Source organism: Astatotilapia calliptera, chromosome 17, assembly GCF_964374335.1.
Source record: "Astatotilapia calliptera chromosome 17, fAstCal68.1, whole genome shotgun sequence".
NCBI classification, from domain to species: domain Eukaryota; kingdom Metazoa; phylum Chordata; class Actinopteri; order Cichliformes; family Cichlidae; genus Astatotilapia; species Astatotilapia calliptera.
In genome coordinates this window covers 24724944-24749505 of record NC_137438.1, presented here as the reverse complement: position 1 = coordinate 24749505, position 24562 = coordinate 24724944, and the positions used below count along the sequence as shown (strand labels likewise).

The 24562-nt window shown below is 41.9% G+C and overlaps 1 protein-coding gene and 1 long non-coding RNA gene across 5 annotated transcripts in view; one reads left to right on the top strand and one right to left on the bottom strand.

Moving 5' to 3' along the window:
• The window catches only part of syt1a (synaptotagmin Ia), a 219839-nt gene that overhangs the window by 86976 nt on the left and 108301 nt on the right, over nucleotides 1-24562 (top strand). The gene's annotated exons all lie outside the window — the stretch shown is intronic.
• On the bottom strand, nucleotides 13685-14069 carry LOC145421614 (uncharacterized). The gene is made up of 2 exons (XR_013902990.1): nucleotides 13947-14069; nucleotides 13685-13861 (listed from the first exon to the last, which is right to left on the bottom strand). It is a non-coding gene; the product is annotated as an uncharacterized LOC145421614 (long non-coding RNA).

The following is a 24562-nucleotide window of genomic DNA, read 5'->3' as shown; positions in this document are numbered from 1 at the left end:
GTTTTCTGGCTTTAGAACATGGATGCTGATTGATTTCCCCGGCCACATCTGGATTACATGTGGAATCTTAGCTTGGTTTGGAATTTAACCATGACACCAAATTTGAGATACGAATCACTATATTATCATTTAACTGTCCCGTTATGTTACCTCTTTGTTAATTAACCATCTGATTGGACTGTTTCTAGGTCCAAGCTTCTGCCTCTCATCATTTTAATGTGCTGCAGTGCTGATATCCTTACCTAAATAAGCATGAGTCATAAAAAATAATTTGGTTATCATTCTGTCCCTCTGCAGCTCTTTAGTAGCACTGATGATGTATCTTTTATCTAAGCTCTTAAAACTTGGACACTCAGAAAAGGCGAGCCACTGTTTGGCCGGCTAGGATTTCAGTAATTTTTGGTAACGGGATATTAATTATTATAAATTATTATATTTTTGGTACCCTTTCAGACACTGTCATGACTGTATGTTTGTCAGTTTTCTGTGTCTTCTTCCTGTCATGTGATGGGACTCAGCTCACCTCAGTGAATGCATCCTTTGATTGAGAACAAATTAACCCCATTGAATACATTTCAGAGCTTCAGTTTTTATATTTGACCACCAATAGTTCTGTAACTAAGGGTTACTTTATCACGATACACGAAAAAGCCCAGCTTCAGTTTCCCTGGAGCAGTGTAATGGGAGTGGCTGCTTCCTGTTCCAGCTGCAACTACTGAAGTCTCAGAAATAACTGTCCATTCTCTAGTTTTTTATAAAAGCAGGATCAAGCTGGACAGAAGTCATATCAGGTCCATTTTCAAAATTAAACACCCTGTCCAGACTAAATGCCCCATTTATGAAATGATCACGATATGATTTAAGGCTGTCCAAAGGCTGAAAACTGCATTGGATGCACAATGTCAAAGAGATACAATAGGTGCAGTCCCAGTATCCATCCATTTTCTTCCACTTATCCAATTCAGGGTTACAGTTGGGCTAGAGCCTATCCCAGCTGTCACAGGCAGGGTACACCGTGGACAGGTCCCCAGTCTATTACAGGGCTAACACAAACACAAACAACCATCCTCACTTACATTCACACCTGTCAATTTACAGTCTACAGTTGCCTTACATGGAAGTCTTTGGACTGTGGGAGAGAGCCAGAGAGAACCCACTCAGACAAGGGAAGAATATGCAAACTCCACCCAGAAAGCCCCCAGCGAGACGGTGGATTTAAACCCAGGACCTTCTAGTTGTAAATCTGTGATCCAGATTATTATTTCGAAACACTTTAGATGGAACAAGGCATGTAATCTTTAGATGTCAGCAACCCAGCCAGCTTACTGCTTACTTACTCACAAATCCTCTTTTTCATGGCTGCGTAGACGCTGCACCTGATTTTAACACTTGTTAAAATGTGTGTAGTGATGACTGTGTTGAGGATGAAATCATGTGGACTGTATTTTAACCCTCAGTGGTGACTCAGCGGTTTTTTGCTTGAAGAAACATTCAAATCTGTTCATTCCTGATATATCAGATAAAGGGATAAATCGGCTAATTCGATCCAGTTATGGACTTAATATGTCAATCTGTCTGTTTATTCTTTGATTTTCTTTTTACTATATGACATCAAAGTAGTTCACTGAATAAATGTATCAAATGAGTATTTATTGTAGTACTGAAATGGGTTAAATGTATCGCATTTAAAAGATTGTGTTTTTAGCTTCCCAAGACAAAAGTACAACAGTGAGTGTAGATGACATTCTGACCTCGACATTATCCCCCTCCCTCCAGGGCTGTATTGGAAATCTTCCCACACCTCTGCAACAGGCAGCATCTGCTGGGAGGAGATCCCCAGCTGCTCTCTGTACTGGTTATCCAACACATCGCTCGTCCCCACTGGCCATTCGCTGAATACGGCCAATTGTGTGTGAAAACGGTCTGTCGATAACGAATAGCTGTCACCTCAACATCCGTGTGCACAGATGACTCAGCTGGATAAACAATAAACAAAGGCAGACGAAAGACTTATTTATCTGCATGTAGTTTCAGGATACGCCTCACTGAGCTCATTGTCAAGTTGGATTATTGCAAGTTTTCAATGCAAAGCAGGTGCGTTGTGTTTGTCTTGGTACCTGCAGTTTATTTTTCTCAGCAATTGTTTTAGAAGAGAGCGGTTTCATTTTTTCCAAAGGTACCAACATGGCTAACTAACAGGACTTATTAAAGTTTTTACATTTTATCGCCTCATGTAGCCTATCAAACAACAAGCTACACAATCCGGTCGTTAAGTCTGATGTCACTAGCCGTGTCTGGGCCTAAACTCCACTGCAGGTCCATATATCAAACGATCACTATGGCATTACTGAGAGTTGAAAAACTGTCTAAAGTCTTTCATCTTTAATAAAATGATCAACGTTCTGCTCTACCAGGTGTAACAATTGAGTTTAACATCCAGGCATCCATGAAAACGGAATTTATGACATTTAACGGAGTTAGAAGTTAGCAGGGAGTTAGCTCGCTAGCTTCTATCTAAATACAATATAGCATGTCCTGACTGCGGGGTTTTGGAGACAAATTAAAACGTACAGCTCTGCTATCACTTCCAGCATAAATGAAGACAGAAAACTAAACAGCAGTGACGTTTGTAGGGTTACTGAAGTTTGGCTAGCTGGTATATAATGATGTGCTACGTGACCGTGACTGTAGTTACATCCTAAGGTTTTAAAAACTGAGCTTAAATAAATGATTAGCGGTAATAAAAGCCGAGGGAGGTCAACAGTGATCACTGACTATTTTAGGAGCTTTTTGAGATTAAATAGAAGAAAATACAAAACATTAAACATGTTAACAACACAAAAGCCATATTAAACACAGGCTACTTTAGGCCCGGAAGTAGGATTCATCACGTCATCACTTAACGACCGGACAGCCAATGATGAAGCCAAACAACAAATTATGATTGAAGATATCTGTTCAGTGGGTTTCCTGGAAGTGCTGTAGTGGGAGCTTGGGCTAACTGTTAGCACCACAGTACAAATATAAATACATAATACTGTTTTGCAGTCGTTTTTCCAAACCAGGTCTTTGTTTTGAGTTTCTTTAAAGTGTGAAGGAATTTAAAGAAACTCTCTACCAGACTTTGTTGAGCTTTTGGGAAATGCACTGCTGTCCTCATTATTGCTTCTTAATGTTTTGTTCTTCTACCTACCATTGCCTAGCGCCTTTATTTTTTTTCTACCACTCAGCAGTGTTTCAGTCATTACTGAAAATATATAAAAAATATCAAAAATGATGTATATGTGTTACACATGACGAGTGTTGTGTGTAAACTTAACATTCTTTAGTAATGCAGTGATGTAATGAGCTACTCTGATAAATTCAGTAATCACATTTGCAGTTACAGTCATTTACGTCACGTAGTAAGAGCTCCACGCCGCGCAGTAAACAAAAATACTGCGTTGCCTTTTTCTCCCTGGAAACTTGCACTGCAGTCAGTTGATTTTGATTCATGTGTATGAGGTGGACAATGGTGCAGTGGTCTACAGCTTTTGAGAGGTGGCGATGGGAACATTACGTTTATTTTTATTGCACAAAGGGAAACGCACACAATGGTAAAGTGCAGATTGTATCCAGAACAGACTGACACAACACTGGCTCTTTGCTCAGACTGTCACGGACCTCAGATGTGATTTGGGGGTTTTGTGTTATTTGCTATCGGTTGCTTTTCTTATGATTATATTTTGGGATTCTCGTGTTACTGCTTCTTCTGTAACCTTGTTTCTGTTTGTGAATAGAGTTTTATGTTTTAAGTGTCTGTATTTGTGTTGTCATTAGGCATTCTTTGTTAATGCCTCGTGTATATTGTCCAGGATCCTTTGTCATTTGTGTTTGTTGTCTTCAAGTTGTTATAACAACTTGGTTAAGCTTTTCTAGTTCCCCAGCATCCTTTAATTTCCTGTGTCTTGTCAAGTCCTCGTGTCTGTTTAAGTCTGTTAGCGTTCTGTTTTATTTTGATAGCCATCAGTCTTGTGTGCCTTATATTTACTTCCTTGTCTCATTTTCTTGGTTAGTTCAGCCATGCTTTGTTCCTCAGCTGTGTCTCATTCCCTTGATTTGTCCTCATTGTGTCTGTGAGAATGTGCAGAGTTATAGCCTCTGTTACCCTTTGTCCTTTGTGAGAGTGTCTGTTACCTTCCTTCATGTGCTTCATGTGTTTTCTTTGGGGTTCATAGACGTCTTCCCTGCTTGTTTTTCAATGTAGTTTTGCTCGTTCCCTGTAAGCTTTACACTTTGTTTGGACTGCAAACCGGTCGAATAAAAAGTTGTGTTTTGTTTAGTAAGTCTCTATTTAGGTTCACACTCTCCAACGCATGACTCATATAGCATGCTAACACAAGACTAGCAAAGACCCCAGAGTTCTTTTAAAGTTGAGTATCAACTGTGTCTGTTTTACTATTTAGGTATGAACACTAAAAAAAGGTGATATGTGCGTCCCCAGGTTTATATTGCTTATTGATAATTGTATTGGATGATATTTAGTTGACAGAAATAGTCTCTCTCTGACTGGTTCTTGATCCCCCACAGGTTACCACAATTTTCAAAAATCCTGGAAACGCACCTCTGTGATTTTGCCACTTTTCATCTGATTTCATATTTATGAATTTAACATGTCAGTCTTCCCCGCAGTAGCCATTTAACATAGATTTGAACCTGCTTTATTGTTGTGTTATTGCTCTGGGGATGGTGAATATTATGTTGCTCATGTTTTACATGTCATTAAGTAGATTTAATGAACCATAAAATGTATCGGCCCCTGGGGAATATCATTCTTTTCCTTAGAGTCATTAACATGTTTGCTACACTGCCTTACAACCTTAAATTTTATTAGGTGGGCTCTAAATACAAAGCAATTGAAATGACAGCTTAATGGGAAATTGTGAATATTAGAATAAATATAATTACATGTATGCTTCAGATGGTAGGCATGGTGATGGAAAACGATGTGTCAACACAATCTGCTCGGATAAAAAGAAAACAGCTTGTGTTTGGAAAGTTATTTACAAATACGATCGCTTAAGCCGCTTAGTTACCTGTAATAGCAACTCGATTCAAACTTATATGACTGGAACATTCCCAAAACAGAAAGTATAGTGTAAAGTAAAAAAAAAAAAGGCTGTGAATATAAATATGACCTTGGATGACACTCTGCTGCATGCAGGACTAATTTATAGACGCACCCACTGTTTTGATGCTGTGAAGGAAGAACCAGCGAGCTGTCACTTATGCAGATTTTTCTCTGCCAAGCGTAGACGTCCACATATCTTCACACTGCAACAATGCATTATTTATGGGTCTAGTACGACTTTGTTGTTCCACATAAACACAGACCCACTTCATCATTCATATGAAAATGTGTTAAAGCCACATGCTTGGATTGTTCAGTTTTTTCATTTTTCAATAAAATGTAATTGAATTCCTCATTAGTGTGTGATTTTAAAGGCACAGCGAGGTGTTTTAAGAGAAGCTCTGCACTTAAAAGAAATCCTGAACTGAGGGAAAATTCTGCAACAACAAAGACGCTTGTCGAAGTACAACTTCCAGGAGGAAAAATGGTTTTTTTTTATCCTTATTTGAATTTTCTTATCTTATGCATGCGTTTTCTGGTTAACACTCAAATTAATGTTAATTCGGATAATGTTTCAAAATGACTGCCCAGCAACTGCAGGGATTTCAAGAATTTCAGTACTTTCTTCCAAATGACTTCAGTAACGTCTCCAACCTAATTCAGCATTTTGTTTTCAGAATGCGGTTTAATCCTAAATAGAGCTGAAAGATTAGCTTTGGACTAATCTTTTTATTTAATAACAAGATGTGGCTGCTTGTATCTTCTTTTTAGCATTTGCGTGTATGTAAAAATAAATAAACTAATAAATACAGACTGAATTAACAGCACAAGCATCCATGCTCTAGGTTCTGCCTTCCCGTATGTGAAATACTATCACTGTGTCTGACCTGCCTCCAGCGCTGTTCAGCTCTCAATATGATATTATTAGAAATGAAAGGACCGTCAAATCTTTTGTAAAAGTTAAGTACAGCAACCGAGTGTATGAATGTAAACGCAGACAAACGGGGAGGATTATGTGGAAGCCGCGGCTGGTAAACACGGGGATCCCTTCGTTGCTGTTGCTAACTGCGTGGACACTATTGATATATTAGCCAAAGCCAAGCTTTGTCATCAAATTACAATACAGACCATGTTTTGTGTTGGTGTTAACAGCTGGTGTGTAAATATAGGATGAATAATATTAGTTGGGCATTATGTTATGATGTGCTAATTAGCCATGTGTGCATGTCCCTCATGCTAGCTAGCCACCTGGAACTGTTAATGACTATTTCAAGCATGCTGATCTGGGGACAGTTTTAATGTTTAAAATCATTAAGGTGAAGCGTTAACCAGAAAAATGGCACCAATATTTTGGACTGTCCATCAGACAATGCAGGACATTTCAGTATGGATTATAGATATTATGAATTATATTGATGTAAGCATGCACTCACAATCCACTGTTTCTTTAAGTATACCTGTTTAAAAGCAAGCCAGCCAATCTTATGTCAGCAACTATGTGTTTTTAGGCTTGTATACGTGGTTAAGATGCCATGCTGAATTGTAAAGTGAGTATCCGAATGGGAAACAGAGGTTATTTAAGCAATTTTGAATGTGGCATGGTTGTTGTTGGTGTGAATATAGCAGAAACTGCTGATCTCCTGGGCTCTTCCTACACAACCATCTCCAGAGTTTTTAGATTTTGGTCTGAAAAATTAGAAAATATCCAGTGCGCAACAGTTTTCTGGGTGAAAATGCTTTGCATGGTGCCAGAGGTCATAGGTGAAGTCGCTGAACTCATAGGAAGGAGACAGTAAGTCAAATAATTAATCGTTACAACCAAGGCATGCAGAATAGCATCTCTAAATACACAACAGGTCAAACTGTGAAGCAGATGACTACAGGAGCAGAAGCCCACTCCGTGTCACTCGTGGCTAATAACAGGAAACTGAAGCTACAGTTCTAAAGGTAAAAGGGGCTCTAACCCAGTGTTTGCCAGGCATACCAGATATTTCAGGTTTATTTGACTCATTTGTAAGTAAAGAACTTTTTTTTTTTAAACAGTCTGAATAATAGATTTTTGGCAATCAGAATTGATATAGCGAGCAGTGTGGAAACTAACGAAAAACGTTTCCACACAAATTGGTAATGAGTCCATATCAGCACAGAAAATAATCCCCTCATTTGCCTGACACAAATTTTAACCACGCGTTTTTAATTACAAATTGCTTTGAATCAGTAATTTAAATTTCTGGGGTTTTTACAATTATTAAGCGATTCTATTTTAGTGTGTATAATTTTGCAGTCCTGTTTTTGTTCTAACATAAATGGCTAAGTGATTATTGTCCAGAGTGAAATAAAAAGTTGGAGTACAAAATAAAGAGATGGATTTTAATTGAAATGTGTGTTTAAAGAGAACAGAAAAGAACTATCATTCCCTAATGGAAGAACCATTAGGGAAAAGCAGACTTGACTCATGCTGACTTTGGTGGATGATTTTTGATAAAACCTGTTACATTTGTATTTTATGGTGGATTCAAAGCACCGCTCTACTCTGTTTACTGTCAAGCTCTATCCACCTACTCCACACTTCTATGTTAAAGTCTGTATTCAGCTGCAAGTGATGGTTCAGGCAGGGTTCAGTGGCTATTTACTGAGGTATTGTGAGTGATTCTGGCCTTGTTAAATCCTATTTTGTTTTGGGAGCGTGGAGCTCAGCCTCCTCCAGGCATGTGAAGGTGGAAGGATGGAGCCTGCATGCCGGCCGCGGACCCAAAGAGCGGTCCAATTTTTCATCCTTATTGCCCATGACATATCCAAAGTGGCAGAGAGCAGTCCATGGAGAGATAAAGGAAGAACGAGAGGGAGAAAAAGTGAGAAGCATGTAGTTCAGATGGACTGAAAGGGGTGCTTCTCCACTCTCTCTTTTTGTGATTCTAAGCAGGGCCTCAATTTTCATTGCTAAAACAATACAATTCACCAGCGTCCATTAGGGCAGATTAGGGTTAAACTGAAAGTCCCAGTGTTCTGCCTCCAGGCTTGTCATTTAGCCAGAGAATAAATACGGATCTGAAGCTAACAGAGAATAGAGTGAAACACACTAAATGTTACAGTATGCACCTTCCTTTTCTTCCATCTTTCACTATTGTTTTTTTCAGAAACCAGCTTTCACTGCACAGGTCTAATTTCTCCACTGATGTCCAGTGATTTGTCATATTTGTTGAAACCATCTGTCATCGCAATCACTCGAGAACCCCTTGTCTGTACAGCATGTGCGTAATTTGTCAAATAATTCCAGTGCAAATTGTCTACTGTGTTTTGATTAAGAAAGATCGGTGTTGATGAAAAATTGTGCCAATCAAGGGTAGTAATTTCAGACGGATTTTACTTTTTGGTGTGATTAGTTTTGTTTTTCCTCTCTCTTAATTTTACTGCTCTAATTCACACAGCAGCAGAATAGTGATTTATGGGGTCCTATAAAATATTAGTTATATTAGTCCTGTGTGAAAAATATTGCAGTCAAAAGGGAATAGTTATTCTCAGATATTATACTGATTTAGTCAGATAGTATGGCATTAAATTGGATACAGCATAAAAGGAGGAGCTAGGTTGGGGGTGGGTTGCAATGTGGATTGCAGATGTGCAGCAGTTGTGGGAAAGGTACATGTCTGAATGTATATTTTAGGAAACAGCCCCGCAGTCATAAGATCATGAACTGACAGTGTTGGGGAGTAACGGAATCAATGTACCGCCGTTACGTATTTAAAATACAAAATATGAGTAACTGTATTCCGTTACAGTTACCATTTAATAAGGTGGTATTCAGGATACAGTTACTTTGTTGAAATAAATGGATTACACGACGGTCATTTCCTGTTTCATATGTTCGGCTATGCCCTCTCTATTTTTGATAATTCCACGCTGGTGGAAACGCAAACAAACGCATTAAGAGGCTCTAATGCCAATCTCGCGGCCCATGTCACCTCTACTTGCGACCGCATAATGACGTGAAGAAATATTTTTAAAAATTATTATTCAAAAAATGACCGACCAGAAACGGGAGCTGGAAGCAAGTAAATATAATAATAACCACTGCAGCTAAAAAGAGTGCCTGACGAGCCCAGTTGTAAGTAAGCTATTAAGACTCGACTGTACACTGTGTTCGTGTTTTCCTCTGAAACAATAAGTTCCGTTGGAGCAGCCTTTCAACGCCTCTCTCTGTCTCTCGCTAGCAAAGTTGACCCAAAAACAAAGTAAAGCTAGTTTTCGGCTACGAGCCCGTCAGGGAACCCGGCGTATTAGCGAGAGATCCCTTTACTGCGGTTCGGAGCTGCGGACATGTTTTATATACGCGTGGAATAGTTTTCTAAACGAGATCGCTGCAAAAAGTGAAGCCTTACCTAATGTCTACCCTACTGTTACTCATTTTATATTAAGATTTAAACATCTAGTTGCTATTGGTATGGCGAGTAGCCTTCTTTAATAGTAATCAATCACACAGCAATAGTACATTCATGTAGTTGTAAAAAGCACGACAATATAGTAAGTAATCCAAAGTATTCAGAATATGTTACTCACATTGAGTAATGTAACGGAATATGTTACAAAATACATTTTGGAGCATGTATTCTGTAATCTGTAACTTTCCCAACACTGTGAACTGAATAATCAGAACTGCTAGTTCTGCACTGTAAATACATGCAATGTACCGAGGGCTGTGAAGGGCGCTGTCAAGGTGACTGCTGTAGGTGGGATCACTGGCAGGGGGTTGTGACTCCACAGGGCCTATGCCAGTGGGCAATTTTCATCACAGATGAACACACACACACCCATTTTTTTTCTCCTTTCATTCACAAGGTTGAGATTAAGATCTCTTGTTGTAATTATTGCCTTGTGAGGCGGTCTAATTCTGCCAAGTTGATAGCATCACACCCATCAGTAGCTATACAGGGTATCTGGCACCAGCTGTCCTTTACATGTTCCAGCAAGCTGCAGTGGAAGGTAACGGTACTGTTATGTGACACGAGTGTTGATCGACTGGTTTCTGAAGAGCTGCCAATACCCACATTTCCCCTTGCTTTCCCCCCGCAACTGTGGGAACTAGTACATAAAAAAAGAGAGAGAGAGAGAAATCCTCCTGTCATGTCTAGGATTATGAATGTCTAATGTACAATATCTTCTGCAGTCCCAGCAGACATATGGCAGGCTGCATTTTCATCCCAAACACAGGTGCTTGACAGACAGATTCAATTCTGATTAATGAGCAGTTGTTATGCCAGGTATTATACTATCTATTGTGCAGAACAAGGCACGGATGTAACCAGACTGCTTTTATCTGCATGAAGGCAGAACAGACATGTACTCTAATAACTTTTGCCAGTATAGTAGGCATTGCATGACACCCAGTAAGCATATAAGGAGTGAGAGAGGTTATACAAAGCAGTCGTACTCAGTTGAAGGTTTTGTTTGTGCAAATGTAACCCTAGCAGAACTGCATTTTTCATTATTTCAGACCTCAAAGTGTAATCAAAAATTTATTCTAAGCCATTAACCACATCAGGTATTAACGTCTAAACATCCCCGTGGAGATAATAAGTATTACACTGATGACTTTGAAGGCGCCGAACTTTCTTCTCGCTCATCGCTAATGTTATTTTAATATGTCAGTAATTGGAAAACAGTGTCGTCGCAATGATGATCTGTTGAAGTTTGTTTAAAAGTGTTTGGTGTCATCGAAAGGACAGTTACCACAAGGTAAGCGTGAGCAGTTCAAGAACGCGTACCGTTGTGGAGTGCTGGGACAGTTCAGTATTTAGTTGACAAGACGTAACACAAAGAGTGGCTGTGTCCTCCAAAAGAGGATGAGGGCATCTTGGCATCCTTTACCATACCTCCTTTCATCACTTCCTAAAGGCCAGTTTGTCACAACTGTAGCCCTTTCGGTTCCACCTCCTGCTAATAGCCAAATGATTGGTTCTTATCAAATTGATTGGGGCCAAATGATGTGAATATAAAATGACAGCATTTTATATTTATTTAACATCTTAAACAATAATCTAACAAAAAGTCTTCTTATTGAAAACAATCCATCAGTGATTAGTTTTTGTGCACGCTTTGTTTAATGTGTTTGATGTACCTGAGAATAAACCAGCTCAGCTCCTCAAAGCAATTTATTTTCACAGAAGCTTTTGTCTGAGTCACTGAATTAGTTCAGTCACTTTGATCTATCGCCTTCACTTGGCGATGGAGTCGGATCATTATTTTGGTTTACCAATACAATGGTGGGTGTTTAGATAAGGGTCGCTCCATCATAAAGCTTGAAGGTGCAGAAGAAAGCTATTACAGAACATGCAGTCGCATTTTCAATACAGAGAATCAAAGTTTCCTGTTGGGAAAGTCAGGTAATGAGTTACATTTCAGTGATTTTTCCCGTTCCTTTTGATGAATGTAGGTCTGTGTTTGATGTGTACATGTTGCTTGCATGTGCTTGAGTACACATTCATACACAAATGCTTATGCAGCAAGTGTGGGCTGGAGGTTTAGGTTGTTATCATGCGCCTGCAGCTTTTTGGATCTATAGAAGCCATAAAGAAGGAGCTTTATGGCCCATGCATTGAGCACATTTTGAAATAAAATACTGAAGTAAAAGTCAGCAGCAAGCCCTAAGCTTCATGTGCTGATGTAAATTGAATCCAGAGCATATATAGTGCTTCTGAATATTAGAGTCATGGGCATGTATGTGGAGGGAGATTGCATTTCTGCTCAGGAGTTGTTGCTGGCGTTTGTATGTCACTTTGAGACGAGCGAGTGTTGCTCAGTGATGGATCGTGCCTGCGTGGGAGATGCTGCTACTCCCACGCATTCCTCTCTCCCTTCTCTCCTTCTCTTCCTCTCTTTTGTCTCACTCCAAATCCACTGCTCTTTAACCTCAGCTCATTTCTCACTTAACCGCTAATCTACTCGATGTCACAACTATCTGTAGAAGTTAACCATGTAATTGCTTCTTGATGGAAGTTTCAGGTTTGAAAAGCTTACGTTCAACCGTGCATCACACCACTTGAATGCTGTAGTGCTTTCAAATTGCTATGGCTGTGGTTAATCATAATAACAGTATACTTTAACATAATGTATGCCTTCTCTCCAAGCACACAAACACACACAGCTCAGCCACTGCCTATTTACACAATAGGAATCTCACACTGAAAAAAGAGCATAATGAATTCTGATGAACATTAGTTTCTATTTGCATGTTTGATGTATATGTGAAAACCATTTATTAGTTCATGAGTGTGAGGGCCTTTATTTGTAGTGAGTCGGTCTATTTGGGAAGTCGTGGAAGGGAAGGTTCAGGCTCGGTGGAGCCTTTTTGTAGAGTGATGACCTGACTGTCTTCTGTTTGGCATTTTCTGTTTTGCTTCTGCAGAGGCTTAAAGGACAGCCCAGCTGCTTGTTGGCTATTTGGGGGAGAGTGTAGCATTTTGCTGTGTTCCTTTATCTAAAGGGGAGAATAGACACAGACATAGGAGAGGGTACAAAAAAGTTTCCTGTGTGAGGTTAAACTCAGAAGTGAGTCACCGTACTTGCTGTAATATGTGCGCTCATCTCTCTTCTCCTAGAAGCACCAAGTGTTTTTATAATAAATGCATATTTTATGCTTTACAGCTGAGGTCCCTGAAATAGTATTTCTACATAGAGAAAACCAGGTTCCATAACAATTACTAGCTGTAGTTCTTAACAGCAGATGATTTTGCGATGACAATACAAAGTAAATTTTGCATATTGTAAAATTTCATTCGCTCTGACCTTGGAGGTTCTGTGTGGCTGGGCAGTACCAGGGTTGCTAAGGTAATTTAATTACCAAACCCTCAGTGGGCAAGGGTAATTACTGCTCTCTAAATCCCCACTAATCCCCCTTCTGAGTCCCGTACACAGACTTGGCCCGGGGCACTCTAACAGGCAGTGCTGACTCCTCAATCCCGTCCCAGACAGGGACCCTCCCCAAAAAATACCCAACACACCGTTCCCGTCGGCACACAGATGCTCCTTAGTGTCCTTATTTATGCAAGATGTACTACGTTCACTGGTGTGTCTGTCTGTCTCGTGTGTCTTCAGTCTAAAGTCTGTTAGTCATAAGTCCTGGTGAATTCTTCTCACGATGCTCTTCTCCTCACGTGTGTGTCAAGGGGACTCGCAGGTCAAAAGGGCCACTCATCTCTCCATAAGAATGTCGTAATTATTACTGCTGGGAGGAATCGGATGTGACCTCCGTGAGCAGCAGCGCCTGGTGACTGGAGTTAGCAGAGAAACAGAGGAGATAAAGGCTACTGAGCATGCTAGCAGGGCTTTCTGGAGAAAGAAGGTGGATTTATAGACAGAGACTCCACAGGCTTTTTGAAAAAAAGCAGACAATGAAGTCATTAATAGCATGCTCCTTACTGCAGTGGTTCAAGTGCATCATGCTCTTTGTTAAGACCAAAGAAAAGATATTAATACTGTTACCGCTACGCTCAGAATCAAAGGGGTGAAGAAATAATGTCACGGTCTGGAGGGCAGACCGTGGGGATGTGGGGAAAGGAGGACCCAAAACGCAGACTCTGCGATGCAAACAGTGCTCTTTATTCACAGTGAAAAACTGTAAACACAATAACTCCCCGTTGCTCCCTTGAACCCCGTGTGCGTGCTTCCCTCCGACGTCTGTGCTCGTGCTCGTGCTCCCCGCTGTTGTGTTTCCGCACACCCCGTGCGTGCTGCCTTTCTGGACCACTCTTCCTCCTGCAGGGAAACCATAGAGGCAGCCGTCAACACTAACCCTCGGCGGGCATATACGAACAACACAGACATATGCTGACACACTAACTTGGTACGATAACTCAATGATCCCGCGCCGGTGGGAGCTCCAACACTCTCCTAAGTAGCTCCCCCGACGAGCCCTGATCACCAACAGGTGTGGCAGGAACTTCAGGTGTGGCCAGTCCTTCGCAGGGCCACACCTATCAGGCCTGCAGGTGGCTGTGCTCCATCCTCCAGCCACACCCGCAGACATACACACGTATACACCCACACCCTGCCTATACATACGAGTGGGACACAGACTAACACAGCATTGTGGAGAAAACACACATCACCAAATAATAATAATACTAACAACAATAACAACAGTCAAAACTGGTCACGGACCCCCCGAGTCCTCCAGAGCCAGGTCCGTGACAAATAAAGACCATTTTGTACACGTTATCTACCTTTACAGTATGATGCATAAAGATAAAAGCAATCCACTTCAGAGAAACATGGATATACCATTAACGAGGCTTACTACTTGAGGGCAATAAAAGCAGCTGTAATCAAAACACTACAAGAGGCAAATACTGTCGATCATTTTGAGAATAAGGTGGAAATTTCAAGATTAAAATTGTAATCGTATTTCAAGAAAAAAGCCAAAACACGGTTGCTTAATCCTCCAAGTTAGTGAAATCATACTTCAGAACTGGTTTTAGTAGCAAAGAAGGAATTGATTTCTCTTTTAGCACATACACACAGTGATGATCAGTATAAGGATGTTGAAAGGATGGTGCAGAAAGTGCTGTCACCTTACTGTATCTCAGTTGCTGTATTTATGGCAAAGTACCCCTTATTTGTTTATGTGAAATGCGAGCAGCTCTAAATGGGACCAGGCTGCCTGTTGACTGTGAAGACATTTCACTTTTAATCCAAGAGGCCTCTTCAGTGATGAAGGTATTTAACTCCAGGTAATCAAGTAAGTCGTTGAGGGTCACATGAACCAAGGTACGAATAAAGCCATTGGTCAATACACAACACAAAACAGCCAGCTCATTGTGACAAGACTCGTGATGAGCTCGTGCTCATGGTACATCTGAAGGACCTGAAGGAGGGAAACTCTTTTAAGGATGTTAATGTTAACTAAGACGGCAGATGGTCTGAGAGGGGATTAAAGGAGACTGTCTATGTGGACTGTGAACTACGAGCCTTGAACAGAGATTGTGGCTTATGACGCCAACTATTAGCCACCTATAGTGAAGTCTAGAGATTTCTTCCCAAGCAATTCAACCCCCCCAGTGCACCTTGACCCATGTGACCTTTTGCCGAGGTAGGGCAGTGTATAACGGAGGTTTCACACCTTGTCCAACATCCTCGGAAGTTGAATGTCGGAATTCCTCCTAATTTGAGAGAAATGTCATTCCCGATTTGAGTGCATGCCAGTAGTAAATTTGTAAAAGTAAGGAATGCCAGGATTTGTTTCACTTAATCACTGCTACACAACACTTCTGGTTTTGCGCTTAATGTTTTCCGAATGGCTTATTCAGCCAGATACACAATGGTGGCTGTACAGATTACATACTTTCATGGATTGTAAAGTCAAGATCGGTCGGGCACTCTGACTTTGTCTGGCTTAAGGGGGCATTCCAGTTCAAAATCTCAGGTGGGGAACAGGAAGTTCTGACTTCAGATGGAATGCACCATTGGCGCTTGTGACATTAATCCCTTGATTAACACCTTGGATCATGTAACCCTCATGTAACCCTCAGTGAGTTGTGTGATTACCGGGTTGGTCAATAACTCTAAGCCAATTCCAAAGACAGTCAATACGTGGGACTCTCCATTAGTTTCTAGAACTGAACAAGAAAGGTGAAATGTCTTTACAAACCAGAAAAGAAGTCCAGTTCCCTTCAAGTGCAACACTTCAGTGGATGCTGAGACTCTGGTTCGGTGTCTAACAAGTCAAGATAAACTTCTGGCTCTTCACCCACTAAATGTTTACTGTTGCGTCGCTAAAAGCTACAGTGGGTTCACCCTCTGGTTTTTGAAAAATAGCCGGATCATGAATCTGGAAACAAAGCTGGCGAGACCCAAAAAACTAGCGTGTAAACCATTAGCGGAGAATGCTAAAATTCTCGCTGAAGATGCACAGAATTAATAGAAACTGCATTAATTCCCGCTTCCCGCTCCACCACAACCACCCACACATGCAGGGCCTTGGAGTAGGGGTATGTCACCAGGGTGCAGAGGAGGCTACCCCCCCTCTGTCCCCTTCTGGCTGCCTCTGCCTCAATTTTATCCCACAACTTAGACATTCACATTACTCACACTCTCATTACACATACATATAGGATCTTGGGGGTGGGCACGATACACGGAGTCCAAATTACCATCAGGGTGTACACTTCACCCCTGGCGTCGTTGCCCACCTCTCAATTTTAAATACACGTAGACATTGAGGGCTAGCAGGAGGGACTATGCGCTTACCTGCTGCTCTCTGGCAGGTAGCTCCATGCCCTCCTGGGTTTTAATTGCACCTTAGAACACACATGCATCAACACTACAATGAGCGGGTGGAGGGAGGTTTGGAGTCTTCTCTCACCCCCGTTCTCTGCGGCCTGCTGGAGCGGGGGGGCTAGGAGGAGTTGGCCGTCCGACTGCGGTCTGGGGTGTGGGGCCTCCCTGCTGCTGCGGAGTCGGGGCGGTCTGCCTCTCCCCACCGCAGGGAAAAGGTAACACCACCTGGGTCTGGGTGCAGTTCCCCCCTCCAGGGGCAAGGGCACCTAGACCCGGTTCGTAGAGTACGCTTGGGGAGTGTGATCGTGTGTACAGCGTCTCTTTATGTCTGTCTCCACGTTGGTTGAGTGTGGAGTAAGTACATATGAGAGCATGAGGGTGGGAATGGATGTTTGTATCTGTGTGTGCCTGTATGTCTGTGTCTATATGTCAGGTTGGGTGTCAGACGCCACCTCTCTGGGGACATCTCAGGCCCTCCAAGGTTTGGAGGCCTATCTCCCCCTACCACCACTTCCCCTGCCAGTGGCGGACTCCCTCAGGTGTCGGTGCGTTGGTGGTTCTTTGTGTCCCGGTATGGGCGTCCGGGTACACACCGGCTCACTCCTTGGCGGCCGCTTATCGGGGCCTGGAGCCTGGGGCTCGCTCGGGCCACTTCGGAGGTGGGGTGCCCCCGGCCTCTCGGCCTGGGGCTCGGTCACTCAGGCACAGCTGGGGGCCGGCGGAGCTCACGGGCGCGTCACTGCAACTCCCCCTGGCTTCTGCTCCGCAGCTGCTGGGCGAGCCCTCATCTGGGACTCTCCTCAGCTCTTACTGGAACAGTGGCGCGGCTGCCCCTCTGTTGGTCTTCCTTGGTCTCTTGTGTTCTGGGGGCCTCTGGATGTCTGGAGTTTTGATCTCCTCCATACCTACTTCATACCCTGGAGGACGGGGCTGTGGCTCCCCACACTCCCTAGCAGATCGTTACATGGAGAAACCTTTGGAATGCAAACATGCTGATCCACACAGGTATGCACACAGGTGTACACACGGGTATTCACAGACGCGGACTACAGCTTTCTTGGCTGCTGCCTCAAAGCACATTGTGCGCTGTCTATCTTGCGTGCTGCACAATATCGTTTATTATTTAGTATCTACTGATATCTACTGCTAGCTAGTTTATTGTGATGGTGCCGTTTTTTTTTATTATGTTGCTCTTTGTTGTTTGCTTTCTCTTCTGTTTTTTTTCTCCATACAGGTGACCCAGGTGTTTTGTTTTTTTGTTTGTTTGTTTTTTCTCCCCCCCCCCCCTTCTCACAGTCTCTTCTCCCCTTTGGTTTTCTTTCTCTCCCTCTCTTTCTTTCATTCTTTCTCCCTGTCCTATCCCCCAGTCATGTCTGTCCCGTTTGTAGCAACTGAAAATAAAATAAATTCATAATTATAATAAAGGTCAATCAAATGGACCAATATGGCAAGGCCATGATGATCCACTTGGTAAAATAAATCCGCTTGGCATCTTTCTTGGCCTTAAGACAACAATTCTGATGGCTACAGATCCAAACGGGACAAAAAAAAAAAAAAGAAAAAAAAGAAAAGAAACTGCATTAATTAGGGACAGTTCTCTTTCACTTTAAATCCCGATTTTTGCAGCTTTAATGTCTACTACTAGTTAATACTGCAATATTTCTTAGTAGAATTTTAAACATATTGCAGTTTTCATTTGTATGAAAACTTTATATTTTGCCAGTTACTTGAATATTGAAAATGTTTTGAACATTTTACATTGTAATTTAGTCTCCATGCGTAAGATTTGTTTGTTTGGATTGCGATTGACTTTCCAATAACAGGATGCAGGGAGTTTTGACAGATACTCCGAGTTCCTGTTTTCAGAGAAGGCTTTTAGACACCGGAGAGAGGTTCCAATACGTCAAATTCACACCATCACAATTTAACTTGACAGGATAATAACTAGAAATTTAATAAGAAGACGAGCAAAAACAAACTTTCTTAACCCCAAATAAATGGACAGTACAGAAGTGTTGGCCTAAAAAGTTGTAAACAAATCAAGAGTCCTTCATATGCTGCTCTGAACGGCAGTTAATGGAATAAGTATATATAATTGGTGGCTAATTATTGCAAACATAAGAAGATGGCTCCTTTAACATTAAGACTCACTGCAGTAGTTGACATTTAAAAATAGAAAATTTGTAGATAACAGCAGTTTGTCATTTTTCCTCTGGACCTCTTGTACCTTCAAATGGCAGCCAAACATCTGCGTGGCCTCAGTGACACTGGCATGTGCTCCTGACCCTAGCAGGTGCTCTGTGTGTAATGTTGTGCCCTGTATGTTTGCATGAGTACATCTGTGTGTAGGTGGGAGTTTGTGTACAGTATCTGACGCACGCATGTGAGCGAGAGAAGCCGGGTGGTGTTGAAAGGAAGCACCTGTGTGTACTGAAAGGAGTTCTCTGAATAGCTTCATATTTGAACAGCCACTTATCCGACGATAAAGCTGTAAGTGATTCGTGGCAGCTTCCTGCCTGCGGTGGAGAGAGATGGGCGGAGGGAGAGAATCCGAGAAAGACAGAGAAAGAGAGAGAGATTAAATGAGCGCATCAGCTGTAATTAGGGCTACTTTACTCCATTTGGAAATGCATGCCTCAGTAGCAGAGAGAATTAGCACTGGATAGTCTGGGTGGGTCAAAGCAGTACAACTTGAATGCGTTAAAGGGGGAAAAAAATATGATTGTGCCAGTTCCTCAGAATGAGTCTAATATCTGCAGAGGTCGGTGTCATTGTTAGTCACTGGTGCCATTTTTGTGATTGAAGGTGCAGAACAGAAATCGTGACTGTGGGAAACGTTAAGCATTTCTTAGCATAATGGACCACGTACGCATGAAAATGAGATTAGATATGAAAAAATTTGTTATCAGTGGCCTTCAGATCCTTTACCACAGATCTTTTTTAGGCTACACTTCAATAAATCCATGCTAGTACCAAATTACATTCAATGATTATTTCAAGAAGAAAATCATTTGTTGATTCTTTTTTTTGGATTCTTGATGACATCTGCCTTTTGTTCTTATCAAATTTCACTCACTTGGGCAAAGCAAAATCTGATTTCTGGGGAATTTAAACCCCGTCTAAATGGTTATGAACCAAACCATTTGCATGCAGTTCCAGTAAAGCAGTGCAGAGCCAGTGCAGGTGGGCCATCAAAGGCCAGACAAACATGAGTTTGCTAATCCGTTGATGCTAATCTTTATTTGACCAAAAATTCAACTTTGAATAAAAAAATATGGATGCAAGAAAACAGCCGCGATGACTTGATGTGTTAAGAGTGTTTTTTGGCACAAATTGCTTGAGCAGTGTGGCTGAGGCTGGTTTAGCTCTCTTTAGGGGATCCTCTGCCTGTATCCTGAATCCTCTGGTGTTTGGGGCGGAGGAGGTGGGTGATTGTTAAATCAGTAAGATGGACAATTAAGAAAAGTAGTCCTTTTGAATGTGACGAGACACATAAGTGCGTGCAGTGATTGGATAAATTAGGATTAACTGGAGCCGATAGACCAGAGAGGAATGATCAGTTCATAAAGTTCAGAAATGCAAGTTTCCTGTGATGAAACTTTAAATTGGGAGTTGGAAGAAGCACCATATGCTGCCAAGGGCAGACAATGATGATTTTTAAATTGAATTCATGGCTGTGGGCAAGCAGAAAGTCCAGCGGTCACCTTGTTTTTCATCCAAAATGTAACCGCATGATTCCTATCATGGGATTGTACCAATGCCTCTATGCATCCACAAACATGTATCACAAATACACAGATATACCTACATGCATTTAATTTATTCCAAAGATACTGAGCTAACTGAAACAATAACCTGGGGATCACAATTCACCCAAAAACTAGAGTTACTAGACAACTAGAGTTGCAGTTGTTTGGTGGGAGAACAATTTTTCTAATTATATCAATCAAAAATGTGAAACATGAAGAATTACTGAATAATTTTTTATGGTATTCACTTTTAATCATCACATTGTTGTTCCGTTGCAATTAAATTTGAGGGCAGCTATGTGGAAGAGAGAACAAATTATTAGTGATTAAGGTTTGTATAGATGAGTTACAAAAGCTACTTCTAACTGCTTCACATCCAGCGCTTGAATAAGACCCGTAATTTGCTGTGTCCAAAGGTGACCATTCAAATGCCCGTGACATTTAGGAAATTGTCCTTTTTGTTCACCCATCTCCTTTTATTTCACCGCCTTTTTCTTCTAAATGCCATTTCGCCCTTCTTCTTCCTCTTTCACACTGTTGATCTCTGTTCCTCGCTTTTCCTTTCTTGTTCAATCTCGGTTGAACTGACGGGTTCCTGGGCTGAAAGATTTTCACTCTTAGTTTTCCTCTTCATATTCCCTGCCCGTTTCTTTTGAAATGTTGAAGTGGGTGACTTCCATCAACCTGTGCAAAACCAGAGGTAATGAAAGTTTCCTTCGAGAGCGGAGGACACAATGTTTGTTTTAGACTGGGCTTGGAGGGAGTTGACCTTTTTTATAATAATAATGGATTGGATTTATATAGCGCTTTTCAAGGCACCCAAAGCGCTTTACAATACCACTATTCATTCACACACTGGTGGAGGCAAGCTACAGTTGTAGCCACAGCTGCCCTGGGGCAGACTGACAGAAGCGAGGCTGCCATATCGCGCCATCGGCCCCTCTGGCCAACACCAGTAGGCAAGTAGGGTAAAGTGTCTTGCCCAAGGACACCAGGACAGAGAGCCCAGGGATCGAACCGGCGACCTTCCGGTTACAGATGCGATTCCCAACCCCCTGAGCCACGGTGGCCTCTAAATAAAATCTAAATTATAAAGTCTCAATGTGAATGGCTAGCACTGATCCTGACTTTTTTGTTTTATTTCATTTTTAATATTGTGTATGAACATGGTGCAGAAACTGTGTAGGGCTTGCATATGATTTGAAAACCTACATGTACGAGTTTTGAGTCTGGATTCTGACTGGCCGTTTGGAGCCAGTTCTTGGCTCCACTGCCATTTTGTCCTGAGATAAACACATTGTGTCCTTTGGCGTCAGTGCCGCGGTGCAGCGGGTCATGGAAATATTGAAATAGGTTTCTCGCTCCTAAGCACTTACATATGGACGCTTGTAAAGGCCCCTTGGCATCACATTTAAACCCAATGGGTAAGCATAAATTTTCAGCATGCAGGGTTACTGTTTTCAGGGGGTATAATTTAGTCCCAGCCACAATACTTTCAGAAACCAAAGCCTGTTTTTGATTCTTAAATATACCTGGCAAGTGAAGGCTGAAGTGAAAATGCAGCAAAACAAAATGTAAAAAAACTGAAATCCAAACTGGACATGAATCACGGTCTCCTGAATCACAAAATTGTTAGTTACTCCACCTTGCCAACCTCATATTCTGAAAAAAACAGGCTCAAGGTTGGCGTCTGACGCTGTTAAACCCAATCAACCAGCTCTCCCAGCTCACAGCTGTACATGCAAGACCAGTGCCAGCAAAACTAAATAAGGAGGGAACTTAGTGGATTTTGAATAGAAGCCTCCCCCATTACTTGTAAAGTTTCAGTAAAATTCAGTAGAGGAAATATTTTTCCTTTCCTGCAGAATATGATGTGCAGACATTACAAATCAAAGTTTTTTTTGGTCTTTCAGTGTCTGGGTGGTTCTTGCTGTACCTTTGGGGCTCAGTGACATTAACAGAGGGCCTTAATCTGGACCCGGACTCTCAGTTAAGCTGCAGTGATTTGACAGCTGCCTGCATTTTTCCCGTTTAGGGCATTTTTAATCTTAAAACAACTCATTATACTGCATACACATTATATAAACTTACCCAAATGTTTATTCTCTGTCTCAGGGAAATTATTTGGCCAAAACTATTATCTTACTTCCAGCCAGTTTACGTTCGCAAGGAGATAAGCATAGACGTGTTTCAGGTTTACAATTTCCAGCCCCTAGCTGCGATAGTGAGTGGCCTCTGAAGTGCTGGCCTGTGTGTTTAGGACACTAGGTTGAGCTACACAACAGATATTCTCCATAGAGGATGGCCTGCACAGCTCAGCATGAATGTACTTCCCTTTCTTCTCATTAGGGTCGAACCATAAGACTGCTGAGCTGCAAATCTGCGATGGCCACATCACCTTACCCAGTAATCGATCCCCCCACAGCTACACAATACAAGAAACGCACACAGAACGCACAGAACCAGTGAACCAAAGCTTATGTACAGAGAAGCTGTGCCTGAGTCCAGGCAGGGTGCTAGCTGGTAATCATTAACACATACTCCCTGTTTGCTTTGCCTCTGTCCCTCCTATATGTCTGTTAGCTCTCATGCGTGTGTGTGTGTGTGTGGGCTGCTGTCAGCAGTGCCATGTGTCTCATTGTGCTTTATCAGCCTGTGCACTTTATTCACACACTGGGTCTCTCCATAGACATATGCAGACACACACAGACACACTTGCACACACATGTAACATCTGTTCAAGCCTGCAGAAACATACTGTATCTCACAGAGTTACAGTTTGCTGCAGACTTCCTTTGCTCTCCCAGCTCATGTAGCAGATCTGTTGCAGAGAAGAAAATGGATACTGTTCACGTGTGTTATTATTAATCTGTAGACAAAACAAGGAAACACTAAAGGGATTCAAGGATTTCATTGAGTGAGGATGATTGGATGACACATGACCCGTTAAGAAGAGGAGCGCCTGGCTGATTATCGATGGAAGTGCAGATGAACATAACAGGGAGGCGTGGAACTCTTAGTCACTGATTCCACATGTGAACACATAAAAAGGAGGTTTTTATGTCTGGGTTGTAATGTTACTTGTACAGTAATGCAGTGTCACAAGCCAGTGTACTCTTAGTTCCAGTCCAAAGCACCAGGGGGAGGGTTGCATCAGGAAGGAAACCCAGCAAAAGCATGGAGGTCATTAGTAAGATTTCCATATCAGATTGGTCAGAGGGTGCTGGTGGAAAGTGTGCTAGTCTGAAGACACAGGAAGAGGAGAGGAGGAAGACAGTAAGAGAGAAGGGAGGGATATACTGGGCTAAAGATGTTTAATGCTGCTGGGCAGAAGGAAAAGAGCCAAAGAGAAGGTTAATGAATGTAGTGAAGGAGGACATGCAGAGGGCTGGTGTGACAGGATGTATGGCATATGATGAAATAGAGGGATCACAGACTTGAGATGGCTGCTCCATTTATGGGCCACTTTTGTGTAGAAGCAAAAGAAAAAGATGACAAAACTGTAGACATCATGCCATAACAGCCCAAATCACTGGATGTGGCCAAGTATCATGACTGAAAAAATATGTTATAACTAAAATTAAGGGTAGTCAAATTGCCTGCCATGCTAGCTGGTTTACACCCCACTCTTTTCAGTTCTTGCTCTGTTTTGTGTATGGGGTAAGTCAGTCAGTTTTCTACTGTTAATATGTACATGGAAGAATGGGGCACCCCAGAACATACTGCCAAATACTGAGTAAGGATTTAGGATTTTTCAGGGGCACGCATTTCTCAATTCAATAAAATGTACTGGCACAGTTTGTCTGATATAACATGTCCCAGGATCACTTCAACTAACATTATCCACCATAATACTGACACCTTTGACAAAGAGGCAGGGCAGTGAATGTAGCATAGCTTGTACATGTGTAATTTTGACAAGCTACTTAGTAAACAATGAATTATTAATGACCATAAAAGTGGAAATGGATAAAGCATTTAACACGTAACATTTTAGTATCATATATTATATTAATCAGAAATATTATCAGATATTTCAGTCAGTGTAGGGCTCTTTTCTATCTTATTTTGCCCTCAAACTAAAGCTGGAAGTCAGCCTAGGTTCTCGTATATTTCAGAGTATCAGTTCAGGTGCCGTCGGCCTCAATGTGTCCACTGAAGCGAGGTCACGACTGCTGAGAAGATTGCTGTTGCTGGCTCTCCTTTGCCTTTGCATCTGCTGCCCTCTCCTTGGAAGAGCCATGTGCCACATCTGGTCCGGCTGAGTGTCGAAGGGACACGAGGCAGCTCCTCGAGGCAGAGCATTTGCATACACTTACTCTGGGAATGCCCTTGACTAGCTGTCTGCAGAATGGGACGTGAGCAGCATCGGATACACTAGTGAGACCTGAAGAGAGAAAGGGATAGATGGAGTGAGACAGCAAGATGGGGA